The sequence below is a fragment of the Hibiscus syriacus genome, unplaced genomic scaffold (genome assembly GCF_006381635.1).
Source record: "Hibiscus syriacus cultivar Baekdansim isolate YM2019G1 unplaced genomic scaffold, ASM638163v2 tig00112127_pilon, whole genome shotgun sequence".
NCBI lineage: Eukaryota > Viridiplantae > Streptophyta > Magnoliopsida > Malvales > Malvaceae > Hibiscus > Hibiscus syriacus.
The window spans coordinates 132394-145966 of record NW_024063259.1 but is presented as its reverse complement, the minus strand read 5'-3'; the positions used below and the strand labels follow the sequence as shown (position 1 = coordinate 145966).

At 33.6% G+C, this 13573-nt stretch overlaps 2 pseudogenes; both read left to right on the top strand.

Moving 5' to 3' along the window:
* The first annotated feature begins 3410 nt into the window (after positions 1–3410).
* LOC120174854 lies at positions 3411–4102 on the top strand (annotated as a pseudogene).
* A 92-nt stretch (positions 4103–4194) lies between these two features.
* On the top strand, positions 4195–13251 carry LOC120174853 (annotated as a pseudogene).
* Positions 13252–13573: the final 322 nt, after the last annotated feature.

Genomic DNA, 13573 nt, shown 5'->3' with positions numbered 1-13573 from the left:
GTTGACCTTGAATGAGAAAGTACTTTGAGGATTCAATTTTAACTCGATAAATTTGTGATTTACTTGTTGAGATTCTATTTTTGTATGGAATTTCTGATAATTCATTAGTAGCATCTGAGAAGGTATTTAACTTGAAATTTTGAGTTATGAGTAAATACCTGAAGAATAAATTATTGAGGGTGCTCTTCTGTCAGAATTGTTCGTATAGAATGGAATAGATGATAATTTTGAATTAAATAATAAGATCAGACAGAATGAACTGATTAAAATACATGGGATCTATAAAATGACTAAAATACCCTTATGGCCTAGACTAAGTAGATGTCTTGGATTAATTAAGGAATCCAAATAATCATGAGTGTGTACTGCTCTTAAAAGTTATGGATCACATATTAAGTTGAGCAACCAATGCTAGTGTTATATCAGTACCATAACGACATAAGTGTCACTTGAATGCGTGTTCGACTTCTCAAGTTCGGCTCAATGATAAATTTGGAAGTATTCAGCTCAGCTCAACTCTAGATCGCATTCAATACTAAGAATTTGATATTTCTACGAAAAATCAATCGCTAATACCAACTAAACTGAACGAAAGTACAATATGTATCAATAATTCAAAAAACGTCCGAATTACATTGAAAAATTCTGAAGTAACCGGGATAGAAATGATTGTTAAATGAACGAAGTAACCTCAATGATGAGGATTAAATAAGTGATTGGATGAGTCTGGAAATACTGTTGAACTTACATGATGAATTGTCCTGATGGTAATGAACCACGAATCAAATACGTCAGCATTTCTTGATATTGTTAAAACATGGAAAAGAAAGTAAAGATTATAGGAGGATATATTCAGCGATGATTCTGGAGATGATCTATGTATATGCATTTTGGTATTAAAGAGTTAATAACGTAGAAGGACAATGAATTGAGCAGTCGACAAGCATAAGTTATGGGAGTTGATTTATAATTCGATCGATTAATATAAATGGTAAATGTCCTGAATCTTCATCTTCTTTATCGACTCAAATCACTCCGGTTACTCCAGGTGCACATAAAAACATAGTGGGATTCTAAAGTATCACTTTAACTGTCTGATTAGATCGGTTAGTAATCAATTCTCACCAATAGAACCTTGTTCCTTGAATCCGATGAAATTGCACAAGTTTCAAGTTATCCATACTGATAACTACAAAATATCTTTGAAAAATGCCTGGATCCTCTAGTGTGTTCCACATGTACTACATGACAGTTTTATATGTTTTGAAATGAGTTTTAACAAAATTATTGATTTACTGGTTTATGAACAATTGCAACATGGTATGTGATATTTGATTACGGTTTTTATTGAAAACTATGAATTGTTCCTGATTTATGGAATCATGAAATCTATTGGTTTATGAATTATGGGTACCTGAAATGTGTTATCAGGTTTCTTGTTTCACTGGAATAAAATGATGGCTATTGTTTTATGGACCATGAATAATACTGGTTACTAATGGAATTGTTTTATTGGGATATTATATGGGTAGACTGGAGTATGGAGGTACAACCCTGATCAAGTTGGTAAATCTTTACGGACTTAAGGTGGTCCTTGGGTAGGCTAAGGCACTCCCTTAGGTTAATATTTGGACTACTTATGGTGTACATGCAGAAATCAGTTATACGATTTATTTCATTATTACGATTATGACATATTACTGGATAACGGTCCAGGTATTACGTTTTATGCTAAAACTGATTTCTACCGAATTTTTTATATGGATAGGATTCTGGAGTATGGAGGCACAACCTTGATCCAGCTGATAAGACCTTACGAACCTAATGATACCTTTGGGTAGGCCTATGGGCCCCAAGGCATATCCTTAGGTTGGCCCTTTGTTGTGTTCTTAGGGTAAGCCCTACGGACGCAGTTCTGGGGAACTGCATATTGGAGTTTGGTTGGAGGGTTTCGTTATGGTTTTAGAAAGATTTATATATTTTTACTGGTTTTGATTCGAACACATTAGACATCCTATTCGATCTCCTGAAAATGTCATACTTTGAATGCTTTCTATGAACTGTGATCTTCATGGCCTCAACTCGATGAACTACTAATGGAAACCTAGATTATTCCGCAACTGATATACGTCTGATTCAATAAGGAAATTATATGGCTTTCCATTTATCTGCATGTCATGTAGCATCATCTGGTAGTTCTGTATTACTGAGCTTTTCGAAGCTCACTCTATTACTAATCATTGCAGGTTAAAAGAATTGTACTAGTGCAACCATTTACATCAATAAGGGAGTTCTTCCGGCGTTGGTTGCAGAGGATGATACATGTGATTAGGGGGCATGTAATTGTATTTTGTTTTATATACGAGTCTGTAAACATGTTTTATTTTTGAATAGTGATAGATCATTTTATGAGTTTACATGTTTAATAAAAGTTTTAAATTTTTCGTTATTTTTCAGTAGTTCACTCCAGTTGCCCTAATGTGACACTCCAGATCGGATCGGGATATCTACATCAGTCTGAGGGGTTACTTTTTGTGGTATCAGAGCTTTGGTTTGAGTCAAAATTTTCAAGATAGACCGTTCGGTCGAATTTCAAAGGATGTCTGATCAGTACATGCCCCTAGACTACAATCGTACCTCTCTGAGTCGAAACTCCAGGGTTGAGTCCATATCTGTAACGAGCAAACCAAAGTTTTTATCTGTTAAGACTCTACCATGGCATAAATGAATACCAGTAATGTTCATCTGATTTCTGTAAAGTACCTTACGAGCCATGTAAGAGTTACTCATCTGAGAAATTCTGACCCGACTCCGGAAATGAAATTGAGATATGCTAATGCTTATGAGTCTATTCTCGTAACCAAGGTTGAATTGATTCCACAAGGATAAATATGTTCTGATTATTTTATTAAGGATAAATCTGTTCTGATTATTTAATTGGAATGAGGGAGAATTTTGAAGAAAATGTATACTCGACTGGTTAAGGATTAGTGGAGGATCCGTCTTTCTATAAGAGTTACATGAAAGATATGAAAGAACTTGTGGAAGTTTAATTTTGCAATTATGTGACATGAATGAATTTCAGGACGAAATTTTTTTAAGAGGAGAGAATTGTCACACCCTAATATGGGGTTAGATTTTTTCAGTTTAAAATATGTGAAATGTTATAAGGTTAGATTGACAAATAATTGTTTTATCATACTATTATTTTATTAAACATATTAAGGGCCACTCAATAATAGATATCTTTTATAATAATGGGTAATTTATTTTTAAAAGAAAAACGTGAATGAGGATAATAGAGTAGGTAGAAGTGGACAAATTGGGTGAGATGGTATTAAATTAATGATAATGGCAATGTCTGGAATCCATTTCTTATATCTTTCACTTTCGGCTATAATCCAACCGCCATGTCATCCCGTTCTTCATTGCCTTGCCTACGACTCCTTGCCATATCAGTATCTCACATCACTTCTAACTCAAAATACATCTCTCAGCTACACTCTCAAAATCCATCTTCTTTAAACCTCAAAACCTAAACTCCAAACCTAAAAATACCCCACCAAGGTTCGTATGTATATTCAAGAGTCTGGTCATCCATCGCCGTCGTAGGCGTCACTGGCGCCGTTGGCCAAGAATTTCTTTCCGTACTCTTCGACCCCAACTTCCCTTACCATTTCCTCAAGCTCCTCACCTCCAACGCTCCACTGGTAAGTCTGTTTCCTTCCAAGACGCACCTTTACTATCCAGGAACTAACCGTCGACAGCTTCGACGAATGTTGACATCGCTCTTTTTAATGCTGGTGGGTTTATAAGTAAACAGTTCAGTCCCATTGCGTTGATAAAGGCGCAATCGTGGTGGATAATAGCTCGGCATTTCAAATGGTTGATGGAGTGCCTTTAGTTATCCCGGACGTGAATCCGGGAGCAATGGATGAGATTAAAGCTGGTAAAAAAAGGTGTTTTGATTTCAAACCCCAACTGTTCTACCATTATCTGCTTAATGGATTCTACTCCTCTTCATCGCCATGCTAAGGTGACTCGTATGGTGGTCAGTACATATCAGACAGCTAGTAGTGCTGGTGTTGTTGCTTCGAACTGAAATTAATGCAAAGTGTTGGGAAGTAATTTGGAGAAGATAAAGCGCTCTTCATTTTTGTGTGCATGTGAGCACAACTATAAGGTTTATTAAGTATGAAAGAAGGAAGGAAGAAGGGAAGCCATCGCCATTTATTGATTATGCGTGGGTTGGTCTCGCTGCTGGGATTCTACACCAGCTTTCTCCTTGTCCTAGCTGGTTTAGTGTTTATCATTTGGCTATTTTCAGCACTGGTAATGGAGAATAATAATAAATAAATGTAAATGGGTATAGCAAGGCACGTGGGATTGTGGGGGAATTATTGATTTCATGCAAAAAGGGGTAAATCACAAGGTATGCCATCCAAGTTTGGTGAGATCTTTACCTTGTCTCTTAGTTTCCAAGTAGTTATAGTTATGATATAATAGTTTTCACAAGATTAATTTAGTCACTAATTTAAGTAATTAAATATTTTGATGGCAACATTAGTTTTTAATTTTACCAATTGAGTCCTCAAATTATTATTTAGATACTAAAAAGTTATTTTTATGGCGAGGGAAATTATTTGGATACGAGTTAGTAAATTTTATGGCCTTGATCGTGAGGAAAATATTGGAAGATGAATTATTAGATCGAGGGCGTTCGAATGGAATTTATATGGTCGATCAGTATTGCACAAAAATCGAGGTAATACTTTACTACCTCTTTATGCTTTATGGAACATGTTAGTATTGGTACATGCATGAATAAGATAATATTGATCTCATATGTGTAGTTAATTAATTTCTACACTCGATCCGAATACGATAAAAATTCGGTAACTGATTATGGTTCAGATGATTTTTATGAGAAATTGATGGACTATTAGAATTAAAAATTTCAAGTTATGTGTATAGTGATAAAGAAATCAACTTGGATCTGTAACATATAATTTATTTCATCAAAGGTACTTGGATGGGAAATTATAAGAATATTCTGGTAGGATAAAATTACGAAAATACCCTTATATTGTAAGATGATAAGAATTGTCCCTGAAAGTTTATTAATAACTCTGAAATGATATATTGATATGATAAAATTACAACTGTGCATAAGAAATGCTAGTTTGCTTAGAAAATTTGGATAACGGTTTTTAACCCAATAGGGTTTATACAAGATACCAGAAGTCTAATAAGGAATCATTTTGAGATCAAATAATGTTCGGGAAAGCAATTAACCATTGGATCTCTAAAGTATAATTATTTTCGTTAAGAGTTAATACCGAAATTATCGGGTTAAGAAATTACGAAAATGCCCTTTAGAAGTAAAAATAATCGAGTTGACCCTGAATGAGAAAGTACTTTGAGGGTTCATTTTTAACTCGATAAATTTGTGATTTACTTGTTGAGATTCTATTTTGTATGGAAATTTCTGATAATTCATTAGTAGCATCTGAGAAGGTATTTAACTTGAAATTTTTGAGTTATGAGTAAATACCTGAAGAATAAATTATTGAGGGTGCTCTTCTGTCAGAATTGTTCGTATAGAATGAAATAGATGATAATTTTGAATTAAATAATAAGATCGGATGAATGAACTGATTAAAATACATGGGATCTATAAAATGACTGAAATACCCTTATGGCCTAGACTAAGTAGATGTCTTGGATTAATTAAGGAATCCAAATAATCATGAGTGTGGTACTGCTCTTAAAAGTTATGGATCACATATTAAGTTGAGCAACCAATGCTAGTGTTATATCAGTACCATAACGACATAAGTGTCACTTGAATGCGTGTTCGACTTCTCAAGTTCGGCTCAATGATAAATTTGGAAGTATTCAGCTCAGCTCAACTCTAGATCGCATTCAATACTAAGAATTTGATATTTATACGAAAAATCAACTGCTAATGCCGAACTAAACTGAACAAAAGTACAATATGTATCAGTAATTCAAAAAAATCCGAATTACATTGGAAAAATTCTGAAGTAACGGGATAGAAATGATTGTTAAATGAACGAAGTAACCTCAATGATTGGGGATTAAATAAGTGATTGGATGAGTCTGGAAATACTGTTGAACTTACATGATGAATTGTCCTGATGGTAACGAACCACGAATCAAATACGTCAGCATTTCTTGATATTGTTGAAACGTGGAAAAGAAAGTAAAGATTATAGGAGGATATATTCAGCGATGATTCTGGAGATGATATATGTATATGCATTTTGGTATTAAAGAGTTAATAACGTAGAAGGATAATGAATTGAGCAGTCGACAATCATAAGTTATGGGAGTTGATTTATAATTCGATCAATTAATATAAATGGTAAATGTCCTGAATCTTCAGTACTTCTTTATCGACTCAAATCACTCTGATTACTCCGGGTGCACATAAAAACATAGTGGGATTCTAAAGTATCAACTTTAACTGTCTGATTAGATCGGTTAGTAATCAATTCTCACCAATAGAACCTTGTTCCTTGAATCCGATGAAATTGCACAAGTTTCAAGTTATCCATACTGATAACTACAAAATATCTTTGAAAAATGCCTGGATCCTCTAGTGTGTTCCACATGTACTACATGACAGTTTTATATGTTTTCAAATGAGTTTTAACAAAATTATTGATTTACTGGTTTATGAATAATTGCAACATGGTATGTGATATTTGATTACTGTTTTTATTGAAAACTATGAATTGTTCCTGATTTATGGAATCATGAAATCTATTGGTTTATGAATTATGGGTACCTGAAATGTGTTATTAGGTTTCTTGTTTCACTAGAATAAAATGATGGCTATTGTTTTATGGACCATGAATAATACTGGTTACTAATGGAATTGTTTTATTGGGATATTATATGGGTAGACTGGAGTATGGAGGTACAACCCTGATCAAGTTGGTAAATCCTTACGGACTTAAGGTGATCCTTGGGTAGGCTCTCAGGCCCCAAGGCACTCCCTTAGGTTAACATTTGGACTACTTATGGTGTACATGCAGAAATCAGTTATACGATTTATTTTATTATTACGATTATGACATATTACTGGATAACGGTCCAGGTATTACGTTTTATGGCTAAAACTGATTTCTACCGAATTTTTTATATGGATAGGATTCTGGAGTATGGAGGCACAATCTTGATCCAGCTGATAAGACCTTACGAACCTAATGATACGCTTGGGTAGGCCTATGGGCCCCAAGGCATATCCTTAGGTTGGCTCCCTTTGCTGTGTGCTTAGGGTAAGCCCTACGGACGCAGTTCTGGGGAACTGTATATTGGAGTTTGGTTGGAGGGTTTCGTTATGGTTTTAGAAAGATTTATATATTTTTATTGGTTTTGATTCGAACACACTAGACATCTTTATTCGATCTCCTGAAACTGTCATACTTTGAATGCTTCCTATGAACTGTGATCTTCATGGCTTCAACTCAATGAACTACTAATGGAAACCTAGATTATTCCACAACTGATATATGTCTGATTCAATAAGGAAATTATATGTCTTTCCATTTATCTGCATGTCATGTAGCATCATCTGGTAGTTCTGTATTACTGAGCTTTTCGAAGCTCACTCTATTTCTAATCATTGTAGGTTAAAAGAATTGTATTAGTGCAACCTTTTACATCAAAAAGGGATTTCTTCTGGCGTTACTTTCAGAGGATGGTACATGTGATTAGGGGGCATGTAATTGTATTTTGTTTTATATACGAGTCTGAAAACCTATTTTATTTCTGAACAGTGATAGATCATTTTATGAGTTTACATGTTTAATAAAAGTTTTATATTTTCCGCTATTTTTACAGTGGGTCACTCCGGTGGCCCTAATGTGACACTCTAGATCAAATCGGGATATCCACATCGGTCTGAGGGGGTTACAACATGTCTCGTTCTTTGGCACTCAAAGCATAACAGGGGAACTTTTCCTTTACTTTATTCATGCTTCACTTCTTTTCCTTTGGAAGACATGAATTTAGAGAACCTTTTGAAGAGCTTGGCCATCTCTTCTTCTTCATCTCTTCTTTACTTGAGGTGCTTTCATTTTGGGTAGAGTATTTCAAGGCAATACAATTTTCTTTCTTTTCTTCTTTCTTCTCTTCTTCTTGTTCTTCATCATTTTCCATCATCTCATGACTGGGAAGAGAGCCAATAAGTTCATCAAGCAATAGAAACTTTAAGTTCTTTGCTTCGATGATCGTCATCTTCTTGGATTGCCAAGACTTTGAAAGAGAGTATATCATCTTTCTAGCAAGCTTCTCGTTAGGGATGATCTCTTTATATCCCTTGAGACCATTGACAATCACAGAAAATCTATCTGTCATAGCTTTGATGTCTTCACCCAGTTTCATCTTAAAATTTTCAAAGCTATAATTTTAGTTTACCTCACTTCATCGATTCCTTCATGAGTGACTTGGAGCTTGTCCCAAATTTCCTTGGCATTAGAACAAGATGAGATTCTTTCATATTCATTTGTGCCTAATGCACAAAATATGATGTACATGGCCTTGGCATTTTGTTGGAACTTTTTATTTTCTTATTCACTCCAATTTTTCATCTTATTGGTTGGAGTTGAGTGACCCATTAGGATAGAGTTCCAAGCATCTAGATCGGTGGCTTGAATGAAGAACATCGTCCTATTCTTCCAATATGCATAATTTGCTCTATTAAAATAGGGTGGTTTGTTGATCAATTGAGAATCTTCTATATTGTAAGCGTTGGAGGAAAAAGTCATCTTCTGGGTTGATTCGAAAATTAATAAGTTCTTCTAGGATCTTCACAAGGTTCTTGAATCGTCGATTGTGACTCGCTCTGATACTAATTGTAAGGATTTATGTTCCTCTATTGATCAAACGAAAAAGTGCTAAGAAGGGGAAATTGGCTAAAAATAAATTTTTGGGAGTATGGAGAGAAAATATAGAAATTTTGCACAAGTATTTAGGGTGGTTCAACTTCCTCAATGAAGTTTACATCCACTACCTTAGCTCCACACTAAGGATTTCTAACAAATTCACTAATTTGTTCTTTCTTTTTCTATGCTCAAGAGTAACATTTTATAACTCTCTAGTTTTCAATGGCTAAACTAGAAACTAACCCCTTTTGAAAAGGATAGAAAGAATGTAAACAAAAAACCTCTCAAAGGAATGTGTTTACAAAGTAAACTCACTAAAACACATTATTTACCAGAGAAAATGAATAATAAAGAATGAAAGCTTTTCTCCTAATGATCAATGGTTGGACAGGTGTTGTGTAACCTTATTCAAGTGTCTTGAACTTCATTTTATATGTTGGAATGTGTTTTAGACCGTTTTTAGACTTTGAATATGTTTTGGAGCCGTTGTGGACTTAATTGCTGCAAAATAAAACTACTAAGACCAGAGAGTATCGATACTACACTAATAAAAACTAGTCATTTTTCAACCGTTGGGTTGGGAGTATCAGTACTCGGGCTTGGAGTATTGGTAGTAAGGCCATGGTATCGATACAAATTAGCATCGATACTCCTTTTGAGTATCAATACAAAAAATGTCTACTGGAATCTGAACACATTTAAAACAAATAAGCAATATCGATACTGTCATGAGAATATCGATATTTCCCTTACCTTGAGTATTGATACTACAAGAACAATATTGATAATGTTCATGTGGTATTAATATTGTAAGAACAATATTGATACTTCTTTTCTAGAAAATCCTTTTTGTGTTCAAATTCAAGTTTTATGGATTTGAATTATTTTTTAAAAACTTTGAATAAATTCAATTTAGTCCAAAAACATTTTTGCCCTTAAAATTTTTATATCAAAATAGGTTCAACACTTTAGTATCATTTAAAAAAAAATATTGATCATTAAAATATTTAAAATATATTTGTTAATATTTTTAATAATATAATATTAAATTTTTTAAAATTATTTGATATTATAAACTTATTTTAATAATATATAATAAAATATTAATAAATTTTATATTATTTATTAAGTTCCTAAAAGTAATTATTAAATTATTATTATTAAATAATATTATTTATGTATTTAATATTAATAAAATAGTCTAAATTATTTTAATAAAAATATTTAAAATATATTTATTAATAATATTTAAAAATATAATACAATATTCATATTTTAATAAATAATTAATATAATTTATAATATTTTTATTTTAATAGAATATACTAATCTTAACATTTTTTTTTATAAAATTTTAAAAATAATATTTTAACAATAATATTAATTTTAATAATATTTAATAAATTATTTAATATGAATTTGTTATACTAAATAATATTATTTATTGTATTTAATATTGATAATAATTAATTTATATAAAATTTACTAATTAGTGAAATGATTTATACAAGATTTTTCAAACACCGTAAAATATTTTTCAGAAAATATTTTTCAAAAGATGTAATTCATTTTACGAAAAATATTTTTAATGAATTAAACAGAGCTTAAGTTTTTAATGGGTACCAAAATAAAGGTTAAACAAAATGTTAAGTATTATTTTTAAACAAAATAAAGTTTGTGTACCAAAACGGAATAAAATATTAATTAGGTACTAAACATGTAGTTTAATTTATTTAATAATTTGGCGTCGCACTTGTGTAATGGTACATTGCAACAAAACCAGACCGAGCTTTTCACCTTCTTCTGCCCTCTCTCTCTCTCTCTCTCTCCCCCCCTAGCCATAAAAATCCAAGCAATCATTTCCAAAACAAACCCCCAAAATCCCTCTTTGTTTTTGTTCCATGGCGGAAACCACCACAGCAGCTTCAACAATGGATCATCCGTTGCTAGCTTAGCTCCAGACCATCTCTTCACTATCTTGCTTTTACTTCCAGTAGATTCTATCCTGTCCTTCGCCATGACTTGCAAGAAATTCAGGTACTTGGCCACTTCTGATAATCTATGGGAATCGGTTTGCAGGAGAGATTGGGGACGTAGTGCTGTCGATGTTCTTAGATCTTCCTTTCGTGGCGATGAACAACAGCTTCCATGGATTAGGCTTTACAAACAGGTCTCCAAGGTTGACTCGGTTTGCTGTTACAAACTCTCTGAGCCAGATCCCGATTTGGTTTTGCCCACTCCTCGAGCTTCTCACTCTCTCAATTTTGTCTCTGGTTGCCTGGTTTTGTTCGGTGGCGGCTGTGAAGGAGGTCAGTCATTCACTTGTACCTCAATCTTTCCGTGTTTAATTTTTGGAAGGTGATAGGAAATACTTGATCTTTAACAGTTTCATTTGAATGAAAAACCGAAGCAACATAGTTATCTTTGATTTTGTTTTGTGTTTGTTGCATGACTCTCTTCAGTGAAATCAGTGCCAGTAGCAGCATCTGTTATTCAGATTTAGGATTAGTCTCGCTTAAATTTGGAACTTGCATATCCATATCTATGTTTGCATGGGTGTCAAACACAACAACTTTATAAATTATTTAATAAACCTCTGTAATGGTGATAACTCTATAATATAATATATGTTTGGTGGAGATAATATATATTTATACATATATAATACAAGTGTGTGTGTGGATTAATCTTTGATTTTACTTGTTTTTGGTGCATGTTTCCTGAGATGGCTTTTCTCTAGCTGTCTGTGAAGTAGGTTAAGTAATATAATATATACATGAACATACATACATGTATGTATGTATATATATATAGTTCAATCTTTTGATTTTTGGTGCATGTTTCCTTGGATGGTTTTCTTTATTGTTTATTTTGGATTTATGGAATCACTAACGGTATCATCCTTATCTGGATTTATTTGGTAATACGTTTATTCTTTTCGTGGTTCCTATTTATGTATGCATCTTCTTCTATTTACATATTAGTGCATTCATATCATATTTGTGTATTTCTTTATGTGTTATGCCGCGTTTCTTATTATGTTTTGATAGTGTCGTTTTGTGTGATCATATTGTATAGATTTGAATGTTTGATATTTGTGTTTATTTTTTAAAAAAGTTGTTTTATGTATTGGGACGATCATACTCATTTCTTTGTCCGAGTATATATAAGACATAAATATAGGGGACGAATACATGTTCTACATATGTGTCCCACACTCGATTTGAGTTGGAGCAACTTTTTGAAGTTTTTATAATGTTAGGGCGCCATCTTGACGACACATGGGCAGCTTACATCGGCAACAGTTCTCAGAAGATGCTAAAATGGCAGAAGGTTCAAACAGGTATCCCCAGTGGAAGATTCGGCCATACATGTGTTGTCATTGAAAATTATCTTGTTTTGTTTGGAGGAATCAACGACAGAGGCGGCCGACACAGTGATACATGGTTGGGACAAGTTTCAATCCATGAAAACTTTGGCATCTCACTGTCATGGCGGCTGCTCGACGTTGGGTCCACGTCTCCGCCGCCAAGAGGAGCCCATGCTGCATGTTGTATAAGCTCCAGGAGGATGGTCGTCCACGGGGAATTGGTTTGAATGGTGTCAGGTTAGATGATACATGGGTTATAGAATTGTCTGAAAATCAATGTTTCGGAACATGGCATCAGATCATTAGCCATCCGTCGCCTCCAGCTCGTTCAGGACATTCGTTGACGTGCATCAGCGAAACGCAGACAATTCTGTTCGGTGGAAGGGGATTAGGATACGAAGTTTTGAACGATATATGGGTGTTGCATGTGTCCAAAGGTTACTCTAAATGGGTTCACCGTTCACGTCTTTTATGACGTGCAGAATGTACTGGCCGGAGTTTCACTCCCACGAGTTGGACATTTTGCTACATCGATAGTCGGGGGACAGTTACTAATTCATGGAGGAGAAGATTCATTGAGGCATAGAAAAGATGATTTCTGGGTGTTGGATATCAGCCGCGTATCATTAGAAAGAATGCATCCAACAGGATTGGGTTCGAAGAGATTGTTGGTGAACAAGTGGAGAAGACTTAAACCCCAAGGTTATAAACTCAGGTACCGATCATTTCATCGAGCCTGCGTCGATGATTCAGGTCGGTATTTGTATGTGTTCGGTGGAATGGTCGATGGATTGCTTCAACCTGTCGATCCTGCTGGGCTTAGGTTTGATGGTGAGCTATTTCTGGTGGAGTTGGTCATTCAGTTATGAATACAACAAAGAGGGATTATAATGTTAACCCAAAAAGAAAATAGAATAGTGGCTTGGGTATGTTTCATGTATATATGTGCAAATGAATGTATGTATGCATGTAATTATATGTTTAATGGACATCAGTCTAAACTTCAAAGGATTGAATAAGAGGATCAAATAGACTTAATATAAAAATAAATGTCTAAATTATATTTAAAATTGATTTTTTATTCCTATTTTTTTTTTTGTTAAAAATAAGTGTATAGTTTTTTATTCGTTATATTTTTAAGATAGAAAGAAGTGTATAGTTAAAAAATTGTTAAGTGTCATGTTTATTTTTAATAAAATATTATTATTATTTTTTAAATCTGAATATAACATGTCTCATGACGGTTGTAGGACTTGGGCCATCCTCTCCAATTGTACTTATTTTATTA